Source organism: Lissotriton helveticus, assembly GCF_964261635.1.
Source record: "Lissotriton helveticus chromosome 1_1 unlocalized genomic scaffold, aLisHel1.1 SUPER_1_unloc_40, whole genome shotgun sequence".
NCBI lineage: Eukaryota > Metazoa > Chordata > Amphibia > Caudata > Salamandridae > Lissotriton > Lissotriton helveticus.
In genome coordinates this window covers 1,669,949-1,682,666 of record NW_027611682.1, presented here as the reverse complement: position 1 = coordinate 1,682,666, position 12,718 = coordinate 1,669,949, and the positions used below count along the sequence as shown (strand labels likewise).

The following is a 12,718-nucleotide window of genomic DNA, read 5'->3' as shown; positions in this document are numbered from 1 at the left end:
GCTCCCCAGGGGGGCGGAGCTGGCATTGTGAAGACAGGGGCAGCCTGAGCACTCTGTTGACAAGCTTCGGTCCTTCCTGGGCCAGGTGCAGGCTGAGTCATCAGTCGCTCCCCAGGAGGGCGGAGCCAGCATTGTGGTGGCAGAGCACAGCCTGATGCATCATTCAGGGGAAACTCCCACCACCCACTAAGGTGTCATCTGGCTATTCACTACCTGTCAACTCCCAGCCCTGTCACTCACACACACCAGACAGTCAGATCCACATCCAAGCAGAGGCGGGCTGAAATGGTTAGGCAAGCAAATGCTAACTTTCTAAAAGTAGCATTTGCAAACACAGGATATTAAAATAAACTTTACTAAAAGAAGTATTTTATTATTCTGAGTTCAGGCATACTAAACATTAATTTCTACCATGTTCCCTGAGCCTGCTGGGATTATAGAGTGTAATAATTCCAGCAGCCCATCTGGCCTAGAAGGGAACTGGTAGCCTTACAATAGTGAAAAACGAATTTGGCAGTAATTCACTATTAGAACATGCCACACACATCTGGGCATGTTCTACCTTATACTTACAATGCACCCTGCCCTCAGGCCTACCATAGGGGTGACTAATATGAAGTTAAGGGAAGGTTTAGGGGCTGGCAAGTGTGTGCACTTGCCCAGCCAGCATGACAGTACCAGACTGTACGCAGGTTCTGCAATGGCAGACCCTAGACACATTTTAAGGCTGCTTCTGTGGGTGGCGCAACCAGCGCTGCAGGCCCACTAGCAGTATTGGCATTCACAAGCCCTGGCACTCCTGGTGCACTTTACTGGGGACTGACAGTAAATCCAATGAACCAATCATGGACATCAATCACATATATACTTTTCACAGGGAGAGCATATGCACTTTAGCACTGGTCAGCAGTGGTAAAAGTGCCCAGAGTCATTAAACCAACAAAAACAGGTCAGAGAGAGTATTGGAGGAAGGCAAAAAGTTTAGGGATGACCCTGCCAAGAGGCCCAGGTCCAACAGTCACCAAGGAATACGACTGTTTCTTGTATGATTCCAAAGACCAGCCACGGAAACAGGTTTGGGCTATCCCGATCATTGACTTAATCTGGCAGGACGGTTTGAAGGTCATGAAAACCCTGTTTCCATTCCTGCAGTCCTGCTACGCCTGGATATGAAGTACAAGGCCCCGGATGATTCCCAGTCTGTCTTATTGGTCAACCAAAGCCAGATTTGGTTATCTCCCAGGCAGCACAACGTCGTGCCAGGAATCGCTCGTCTCCATTATCGGCTCCTCCTGATCAAGATGGCAGACACCTTGATTCCATTGGAAAGAAGTTTTCCACCATGGCGGCAACTACTTTCCGGGCGGCTAATTCTCTTGCTATTCTAGGCCAATACGACAGGCAAATGTGGTCAGACATTTCCCCCATTTATTGATGTGCCGCCGTACTGCGGCGTCCCCAGTCCACAGTCCCTGCCCGGTAACGTCGGGTTTTCACTCAGAGCCCCCTCTCTGCCTCCTCCAGCAGTCACCAGTACCTTGTAGTCCGAGGATGTCCTGTGCGCGCAGCCGCGTCTGTTTTGGTTTTCGCCGCCTTTATTCTGTGTCCAGGAGCAGTTCTTGTCGGGTCATCTGTATGCCGGGCCGCCGTGAAACTTTAGTCCCCGGCTTCCGTAGTGCTGTTAGGCCCTGGTTGCACTGTCTCGTAGCCGCTTGAGTTTTAGGAGTCTGGAGTAGCGGATTGCTTCACCGGGAACCAGAAGATCTCCCGTTTTTATACAGCCGTAGCAGCGCCTGCTGAAGTCAGGATTATTGTGCGGATTGTCGGGGAAGGTGCCCTGCAGTCACAGAGCTATGCTAGAACGCGGCTATCTTTCTCGGCCGGTAGCCATGCCGGGAAGTGGTTTTTTATTAGTTTTTTTTCTTTGTTCCTTGTTAGATTCATAATTACTTATCCCAAATTAGGATGAGTTTGTCCACTCTTTTTGGCTATTCCGCATACAACAGCTTGGTGGAGCAACCTGGAGAAATTACCGTTACAGAAGGCCGTTGAGTTTTCTTTAGACCTATCTGCTGGCTTAGCAAAGTTGCATCATCTTCTTTTTTTTCTTTTTTATCTCTCTCTCTAAGCTCCGGGGCACTTAGAAGCTGTATCTTTCATTTGGCTTATCTAATAAGAGGAGGAGCTGATTTACATTGATCAATGCACTTTGTCCACCTGTTATAATTCTGTTGAGGCTTTCTGATCCCCTGCATGGGACCAAGTGATGATGTAATTTTTGCCTGTGGACTGTGGAAAAAAAAAATAATCAACACATTTTTGACATATATCAGGTGGCAGGCCAAGGCTCCTCTGTGCTCTGCAGCAGCCGCCGCACGAGCAGCACCTTAGCACCACGGTGCTGGCAGCGGCCGTTCCTGCCTCCATCGCAGATCCGTAGAACTTAAAGCGCCCGTATAACAAGACACGGGTGAAGCGGGAACCGGTCACAAAACAAACCCTGGCAGTCGTCCCAGACTCCGATCCGCTTGCTCGTCAAATCCTCCTCGGCTCTAATCGATACGCTCTGCACTCAACACCGAATCACAGGCCGACAACAACTGTGAACACCAACAGAGGGAAGAATTGTGTGTTTCCCCCAGTTAGTGAAAAAAAACCAGCATATGTCTTGGCTGCTTCTGCTGCACCCAGAGTCTTATGCGTCTTTTCAGTCTAAGGTTTCTGTCTGGAAAAAGATTGTGTCCTGGTTTTCTGCACCCAGTAAATCCAGGTGCAGAAAAACCTAACAACTAATGATCAGGTGGAATAAAATGAACACATGAAAGTACGCCTTAATTTCATTGCCCTTGATTCACACTCTGGACCATAGTTGAGGGATAGGTCTAGGCATAGTCCTCACAACGCCCAATAGATTTGCTTGAGGCAGAGGCCAAAACTCAAAAGTCAGGAAACCAGATACAAGTAGGTGGTAACTCAGGGCAGGGGAAAACGCCTGTTGTCCATGGTGGAGTCATTCCCTTCCCAGAAATCTGCATTACAAATTAATTAATAGTATATATTTTTTAATATCAGTTTGGTGCCAGTCCATATGACTTTCATATCTGCCTTTAGGATTCTATGTTACAACTCCATAGGGTACATGTATCCTTTGTGAGCTTAATAAAATGTTAAAAATTCTACAAATCCTCACTCCTGCATCCAAGTACTCTCTTGCTACCATTCTACACTCTGCTCTGTCTGAAAAACAGCTCAGCATTTTCAAAATTCTGCATTGATTTGGCTTGTAAATTATATTTTTGGAAATGCACATGTATTAACTATTTAATTTTAATACTATAGGTGATTGAAATTACGGACGAAGAAAGCAAGATTTAGCACTCAGCAACTGGATGTCAGTGCCATAAGAAGGATTATTTAAAAAAACTGAAGGACATCCGGCATTCTACGTTTAAACAATTTCCAAAAATCTAAGTGTGGCGAGGAAAGTACTATACCTGTAAGTGAAGTCTCTAATTTTGCATTTCATTAACCCAGAGCAAAGCCATATCTGTGCACACAGCATCAGAAATAATGTAGAAAGACCGCTTCAGCATCCTCATCTGAAATATTATCAGAAAGACACATTGCCTCAGCATTGTGGTAAATAAATAAATAATACCCTATTTTTGAATGTATAAATGAATAACAGATAGCTCAATAAATAAGAGTCAAGATTCGAGGTAGTAGGAGTTTCTTGCAGGTTTAATACAGCATAAGGACAGGAACAGGACAACCCGCACAGGAATAGGATGACAAAACCAGCCAGGGGGGCCGGATTGGACTAGCGTGGCCCGGCAGCTGCCGGGGCTGGATCTGGGATGAGCGCGCTGGCTTTTAATAACAATACATGAGCATATATACATAACGCAAACACATAGCATTACATTGCAATAGGCGTAACAGTGGGTGGAGCAATAGGTGTGACGCGTAGCAGTCGCGAAAGATAAGGGTGAAAGTAGGTGTAACTGGGCGTATACATAGACATGTGATGCAAACGTAACAGAATATGTCATGAATGGGCGGAAACATTGGAGGGGGCTACCTAAGGAGCCGGGACCTCTAACCTGGTGGTGCGCGCAAACTGACAATGACGTGTTACTAGGAGAAGCTGGGGCTATGAACTCTGTGCTAGGAGCAGAGACTAAAGTCTGGAGAGTCAGGGCGACATGTACCCAAGCAGTATCTAGTATCTGATGTTTAGGGAACATGTTGATATAAACTAGAAGTCATGAGGGGAAAGGCTAACGGACTCTAAGACTGAAGCATGCATTATTCTACATGTAGTGCGTGATGAAGAATATTAAATGACCATTAAATACAGTATTTCTCTTACATGGAGCCGTATAGGCTAGACAATGACGGAACTATTGATGCGATTCAGTAGCTCAGGAATGCAGAGAAGGAGGACTGAACTGATAACTGGAACCATAACATACTCTTGGCAGGCTCAGAAGCAAAGCCAGGCTGAACCGGGCACTGCAAGGCAGGAAGTAAGTGAAGGGTCGAGGATACAGGTGGGGGCTGGATCGCTCCTCAGCGAGGGTTCAGGAGACAGGAGCTGAATCTGATGTCCGGGCCCTTTTTGAGGCCTAGAAACGGGGACTTTTCAATGAAATAACGTGCACACTGGGAAACGTGGCAACGTAGCTTTACATAGGCCTGATATTCGTAGTATTCACGAAGACTGGAAACTGGCATACTAGAGGTGGACACAACTATAATTGCGTCTTGAATCGAACATGGGGAATACATATGCATATTTAATCATGCACACATAACATATGATGGATGACACGTAGGGACACAGAACATGGCAGAATTTTACTTTTCCACATTCCCTCCTTGTCACTACGTTTCCATCAGGAAACATCAATATTCATGATACCATCTATCATTTCATACAGTATCATTTGCTCATCTCGAATTGTCTTGGAACGGGATTTAGAACGGGGCTTGGGACTAGGAATACAAGAGGTAGCACAAATGCCGCAAATCGCAGGACCACATTGTATACAGAGGCAGCAGCTGAATATGATCGCTACTGCAATACCTAGAAAGGACAATATTTTCCATCCCCATGCGGAAATTATATTCCAGAACCAACCGGACCATGTCCAGGTGCCTGGATCTTGGTGTAACAGATGGGCAATTTTATGGAGTCTGGTTATAGCTGAATAAACAGACAGCACGTTATTTGGAATGAAAATGCAGCAACTGGATCCGATGACTCTACAGGCCCCGCCCCTATCGGCCAGTATGACGTCAAGGACGAGACGATTTTGCAAAACGACAAATCTCATAGCAGATTGCTCTTCGGTTAAGTTACCTAGAGCAGAGGCAGTCTCATTTACTACAGCTTCAAGGGTTCTTGTTAACCTACGGATCAGTTTACTATTCTGGATAGGTCCTATAAAGAAGAAGAAACCTCTATTGAAATCTGTATATTGTTCTAGAGCAGTTTCAGTATAATCGACAATTGGGGACTCCCTTTTATGTCTAATGTGTACTAGATGTGTGTTTCTGTGATAATCAGATGGGGCTAGAAAAACAGGTGGCAGTAGGAAGGCAATGTAACAGGTTCCCTCCCAATCGAGGGGCAGACGGACATATGCAGTTTGACCACAAATAAAATAAGAATGACGTGAAGCTTTGAAAATAGATTTCCCACTGTCACTATACTTGACAATAGTAGTACAATCACTATGTCCTACATGTACAGAACCATAATTACGGACACATAATTCACCTTTGACTGGTAATACTGAAATAGCAGGTAAGTCTGGAGTGGTATCAGACTGAACATTCAGGACCATAAAATTCGACGAATAGTTACCTAAATTGTACACTTCATTTTCTAGATCTAAACCTGTTCTGTGGGGGAGACCTTGCTTGTCTGGGAAACATGTATTGTTAAGAAAAGTCATATCTGTTGAGGATGACGTTAACGTGGACCATGCTCCACACGAACCATTATGTGAAAAAGGATAAGGAAAGAGTGGCAGAACTCCTTTCGGTGTCTGGAAAGGGGGGAGTCGACCACACACCCAACAATTAGTGGCATTGCTGGTCTGGTGTGAATAATGTAACATGCGGATAAAAGTATTATTTCGCATAGCGAGGCGGTAAGAGAATTCATGAGGAGGCAGATCACTAAACGTGTGCTCTACTGTAACATTAGCAGACTTATTCACATGAGGAACTGGAAGATACAGATAGAACGCATAACTGGTGCAGGAAATCATAATGCTGAGAAATAATATGAAACTTAGAAAAACGATACATCGGATTGAGTTTTGACTGACTCTCTCACTATGGGGGTCTATTTTATACATGTCAGAAACAGTCTAACCGTTTCACCTAGGGGAGGACTTATACAATCAAACTGACTGACTTATTTTACTAGACCGGAGTTTTAGCTTGTACTCCTGCTGCGGAGTTTTCTCTAACAGGGGGGGTGCAGTAACAATGTCATTTGCGGGACAGTCCTTGAGAACAATGCTTTGGCAATCCTTTAAATCCTGGGAAATGTTCTTTAAGACGGGTTTCAGTCCATTAAAAGGTTTAATATGAGAAAGGTGCACCCAGCCTTTACGACCTTCCAACTTCACGGCTGTACGGGTGGTGAGGAGGACTTGTCGGGGCTCCTTCCAGCGGGGCTCCAGCGGACTTGATCTGTCAAAGTTGCGGACCATCACCATGGATCCTGGAACGATTTCATGCGGTGCCACCTCGGTATTGTCTGGAAATGCGGCGGCAACCTGTGAACGACATGAGTTGAGGGCAGACATCAAGGAAGCTAGGTAATCTGTCAGCATATTACTTGAAACATCGGTAATACTTCGGGGTCTAGGAGTACCCCACATATTTGGGGGGCGGCCGAATACGACCTCGTACGGGGACAGACCTGATCTGGAATGTGCGACCATGCGCATATAAAACAAAGCAACTGGCAGAGCTACTAGCCAGTCCACACCCTTTTCTTTACATATTTTGGCGATTCGGATTTTCAGAGTCTGGTTATGCCTCTCTACGAGACCGGCTGCTTCAGGATGGCGTACACAATGAAACTTCCACTGGTACCCTAACAACAGGGAAACGTGCTTCATCAACTCAGATGAGAATGGCTGGCCGTTATCAGAATATACGACTCTAGGGAGTCCATAACGAGGGAAGAACTCACGAACCAACTGCTTGGCAGTGGTCGCGGCTGTGTAATCTGGGACTGGATATGCTTCTGTCCACCTGGACAAAGCGCATACAACTACAAGGACATACTTGAAACCTCGACATCGCTCCATCTGAATATAATCCATCTGGAGGACCTCAAAAGGGTGGTCAGGAGGCTGGAATCCACCTTGTTCCACCGGGACACTTTTACCTGGATTAAACTGACAACATATCATACAGGTACGGACTTTCTGCTTGGCTGCAGCTCGTAAATGCTTGTTGAACCAAATGTTCTGGATACTGTCTAACATTGCTTTTTCTCCTAAATGTGCTGGACTATGTGCGGTATTAATAATGACTTGAACCATGGAGTCGGGGAGAAACCATGTGGCTCTACCCTTCGTTAACCATCCTTGATCTGTCTGGACCCCTCCTTGTTCGGACCATTTCTTGATTTCCTCGGGAGTAGCATGTAACTGTATGTCTATGACATCTTGTGTAGGGTCCTTAACTGTCATACATGTAGTCGGACCTGGAGTATGTGTCTGTGTCGGATTAACTTGAATGTCTGGAGTCTGTGCTGTAAGCTTGGCTGTGCGATCTGCTAGATCATTACCTTGGGAAATAATGTCAGTAACTTTCGTATGTGCTTTGCATTTCATGATAGCAATGGATGTCGGTAAATGTATTGCATCTAACAGAGCTTGAATAAGGAGACCATGCTGAATCTTGGTTCCATGAGAAGTCATGAAACCTCTCTCCTGCCAGAGCACTCCAAAGTCGTGGACGACTCCAAATGCGTAGCGTGAATCTGTGTAAACATTAACTTTCTGGTTCTTGGCGTATATGCAGGCTTGTGTCAGAGCAACTAGCTCTGCTGCTTGAGCGGACAGAGTGTCAATGCGGTGTGTCTCAATAACTTCAGTGTCAGTAGTCACTGCATACGCGGCGACTAGTTCTCCTGTACTTGTTCTCATACATGAACCATCCACATAAAGTGTCAGGTCGGGATCTGGTAATGGAATATCTGTCAGATCTTGTCTTGGCTTTGTCGTAATGTTGACTACTTCCACACAGTCGTGTGCGGCAGAATTTGAATTAACTGATGGCAACAGTGTAGCAGGATTAAGGATGTTGCAGCGTCTGATTTCTATGTGAGGCTGGAACAGTGTCAGTTCATAACCTGTTAAACGTGCAATTGTCAAGTGCTGAGTTTGTGTTCGATTTAAAAGAACTTCCACGGAGTGTGGAACTTGTACTGTCAGGGAGTGTCCTAAGACTATGGAATCACTTTGTCTGATAGCTAGTGCTGTGGCTGCAACTGACTTGAGGCACGCAGGCAAAGCCTGGGCGACTGGATCTAATGTGCTAGAAAAATAAGCACATGGCTTGTATTGTCCTGCTTGATCTTGTGTAAGAACAGATAATGCTGTACCTTCGCGTTCAGTAACAAAAAGTGTAAAAGGCTTACTGTAGTTCGGTGTAGCTAGAACTGGAGCTTGGCATAGGGCTTTCTTTAACTCATTGAAACTAAGTGTATGTTCAGATGTCCAAGGGAGAACAGTCGGTGCGGCTGCCTCCTGTGTCGTTAACTGTATCAGTGGCTTGGCTAGAAATGCATACTGCGGAATCCATTGTCTACAATAAGAAGTAAGGCCAATAAAAGCACGTACCTCCTTCTGGGTCCTGGGCTGAGGAAGACTCGCTATCAACTGGATACGGTCTGATGTCAACTGCCTACCCCTCTTGGACAGTAAGTGTCCTAAGTAGACCACTTGCTGGACACAGAATTGAAGCTTCGAAGGGGACATCTTGTGCCCCATCTCGGCTAGGAAATACAGAACCGTCAGTGACGCTCGCTCGCAGTCACGTTCAGAACGGGCTGTGATCAGTAGATCATCGACATACTGGAGCAGGGCAGTGTTAGTTGGCATGTGAACATTATCAAGTTGTCTCTTAAGTGCTTGACTGTAAATACTAGGACTTTCTGTGAAACCTTGAGGAGCTCGTGTAAACATATAGCTCCTTCCATTTAAACAGAATCCGAAAAGAAACGGGCTGTCTGGATGAATGGGAACACTAAAAAATGCATTCTTAAGGTCTATTACTGTAAAGAACATGGCTTCGGAATCAATGGCTGTTAATAGGGACGAGATATCTGGGACAACTGGATACTGAGGAATAATACATTTATTAAGTTCTCGTAGGTCAATCACTAATCGATATACTGGGGGTGCATTTGGATCAGTACGTTTCATGACTGGAATGATCGGAGAGTTGCATACATTGGAGTCAGTTTCTACAACTACTCCTTGAGCGATGAGCTCGTCAATAATTTTGGATAAGGCTGCTACAGCCTCAGGTGGCAATCTATACTGTCTGATTCGTGGTAACACTACACCTGGTTTGAGAGTCACACGATGGGGTGTGATTTGCATGTAACCTACATCAGTTGGACCTTGCGCCCATAGATGCTGCGGGACATTAGACAGTCTGGGATCAAAATCTCGTAATACATAGTGACCCTTTGTAGGAAGGTGGCTACCTGACTATGGTTACCCCAGATTTTTTGCCTGTGTTTAGCTGGTTTTTTGACTTAGTTGACCTGGTTCCCTGCTAATCAGGGCCCCAGGCCATCTGCTCTCTCTGTAAAATGGATTCCATGTACCCTAGGTACATACCAATTGGAAATGGACTCCTTGTCAGCCCCTGTAGAATGCACTATAGGTGCACAGGGCACAGGAGCCACTAAGGCCTACCAGGGGCTGCAGCATATCTTTTGCCACCCCTGGCTGGTTCTTAAATTGACACAACTGGCTGATCACTCAGCTGGGGTAAGGTGGTGTACACACCCCTTGCTTAGATATAGTATACCTATGTCTAAACCTATATCTGGACACATGTAAACCTGTGAGCCACTCCTATAGAAAGGCCTCATCAATCCTGGGGGCTGAGTGCGTGGTTTTATGTGAGATGGAGCTCTAGCATGAGCTGAGCCTGTCTGCAGCCGTCGGGAACAAATCCCTAAGCTGTTTCAGGATAATGCCATACCATATACTATTAAGTGCCTTATAATCCTCGCGGTTATTTAGCAACTTTGGTTTGGCTTTATCAAAACATGTCGTGTAAGGTGTCATACGCTTTGGAATACCATCCCCTCGCCAGTTCTGGCGACGGGGATGGCATTCCACCCCTCTAGAGGGGTAAGACATGTTACTTTACTTTAATGCGGTTGATTTCTCCAAAGACCTTAAGATCCACAAAATGGATGCCTCTGCCACAGACAAATGTCTGGACCCCTGGAGCTGACCGAAACTCAGTCAAGGGGGTCCTGGACAAAGGGTTTCCTGTCACAGGAGGGTGTCACCACCCTCCAGACAGGAGATAGTGTATTGTAGCAGGGAGGTTTGAAAGAAACCAGACACTGCTTGGGGCGCACAAGGCTGCCCCTTGCATAATCCGGCCAAACCGGTTCTGGGGCACTCCAGCCCTCGTGCCAGGGCGGCCTGGATCAAAGGAAGGGGGTGTATCCACCCACTTCCTGGGTCCCACCCATAGGAGGGGACCTAGCAGGTAATCACGCCCACCAGATTCGAATAAGAGTGGGAGCAGTGCCAATGCACTTCAGATTTCCTGGAAGAAACATTAGAAACGAAACTCTGGACCCTTGGACTCCCATTTCAACTTGGAAGCCCGAAGAATCTCCCTTGTGGTCAAGGAGTGACCACCCTGCAGCAGCAGGCACCATCCAGCCCTCGACGTCTACTTAGTTGCAGTTCCCGCCGGAACTCGAGCGACTGAGATCGGCGAGATCAAGCCTGCCCAGCTTCTAACAGCCCGATCCACAGTCCCTGCAAAGCTGAGACCCGTGGAGGCGACCGGAAGCGTGGGGCACGCCATCTTGGATTGACCATGAGACGCTGACCGTGCAGCCCACGAGTGACCCTCGAAGCTGTGCACTGGGGTTTGAGAAGCCCCCACCCTGAGCTACTCCTGAGCCGAAGTTCAGCCCTCCACACTCGACGAGTGCTGCGTGGGGCCCTTTGGCACGAGTTGGCTCAACGCGTTGGCCCGGTCACTTGCCAGCTGGCTTGTGGTCCCTGTGCCGACGAACTACAAAAGAAGACTCGTGATTCTGGGTGCTCCAGATCCACACCAGCTCCCCTGAAAGGGAGCCCCGACTTTGACCTTCCTGGTCCGAGTGAGACGCCATCTTCCAATCCCGCGTGGATTGCTCTTACCAAGGCTTGTTTGCTCCAAACCGGAAGCCGACTGCACCGACGGTGAGAGCCTGCGTGGGACAGATCGTGACCTGCTCCTGGACGTCGCAGATGCCCCAGAGCCCACGTGACAGCGAAGAGAAGCGCCTCAACGACCACCTGATTGCGCCCGACATTGCCTGGTTCCGTCCTGGTTCCACCCTGGTCACTGCTGAGTGACCCAGACTCTGTCCCCTCTGCTTTCAGGTACTCTACAACTTGAGTCCACCCTTGGACTCCACCGGACACTTCGTCTTCACCCTGCCTGCAGCCCTTTCAGCTTCAAGCACCAAGAGCCTGCGTGTCAAAACCCGACGCCACTTCGACCCTGTGCACCCACTTCCTGTGGGTGAGGTAACTTTGCTCCGCCGGTGTTCCCACACTGGTGCACACCTCTAGGGTCTGTGTGTTAAGTTTTGTTCCTCTAGGTTCAGCGGAAGTGTCCTTAAACTTTAACTATTTGACTTTTACGCACCATTGGTTAACATTGGTGCATGCGTGCGCTTTCCGCACACCTCCCGAATCCCGAGGGCCATTCCCGACTTCAGCATTGCTTGTCCTGACTGCTCCCAGCGATTCCCTAGGCCCTAGGCCTAACCACTGTTCGAGTGGCCTCTCTTATACCACTTGTTTAGTATATGGTTTGAGTGGCCCCCTGCCCTCATCCATAATTGTGCAACTTTGTATGTTTAAACAGTGCTTTTGATTTAACGCTTGTGCCCCTTTATTCATAAAGAATACTGGGGATTGTTTTTAGTAATAAACACATATATTGTTATAATATATACTTGTGTGGTGTCCTTTCATTTGGTATTACAGGATTGTATGTGGTAAAACAGCTCGCTTAACACGACCTCTTAAGTTAAGCCTTTAGGCTGCTTAGTCCATGCTACCCCTAGGATAGCTTGTCTAATAAGGTTGACTTACAACCAGACACCATAAGGGGATTGTTTGGTCAGGTAGTAGGTGGTTCCAGAATTGGAAACATCCCCTACCAGGCCAACTTCTCACATTGGTGAGCAGCGGTGCGGATTTGAGCTTGCTGTTGTTTTACCATTGCAATCTTTATATCAAATTGAAAGATCACATCAAGTACCTCTAGGTACATATAAAATCAAAAGCTTAGCATATTAAGTTCTACTGAACTTAGTAGTTGTAGGTTGAAGGGAATAGCACACCCCTGACTACAACTCACTAGCAAGGTCCAGTAGGAAAACACTTAGTGTAGGTAAGTGCACCACTTACACCTCACT

General features: G+C 46.8%; 1 long non-coding RNA gene across 4 annotated transcripts in view; it reads left to right on the top strand.

The window, feature by feature from the left end:
• LOC144806044 (uncharacterized) overlaps nt 1–12,718 on the top strand; it is a 401,169-nt gene that overhangs the window by 63,150 nt on the left and 325,301 nt on the right. The window contains exon 4 of one of the 4 annotated variants that reach the window (XR_013605668.1): nt 3,340–3,636. The exons of the other annotated variants lie outside the window; for them this stretch is intronic. This is a non-coding gene — a long non-coding RNA (uncharacterized LOC144806044). Of the gene's footprint in view, nt 1–3,339; nt 3,637–12,718 lie in introns of those variants that run through there. 4 annotated transcript variants of the gene reach the window in all.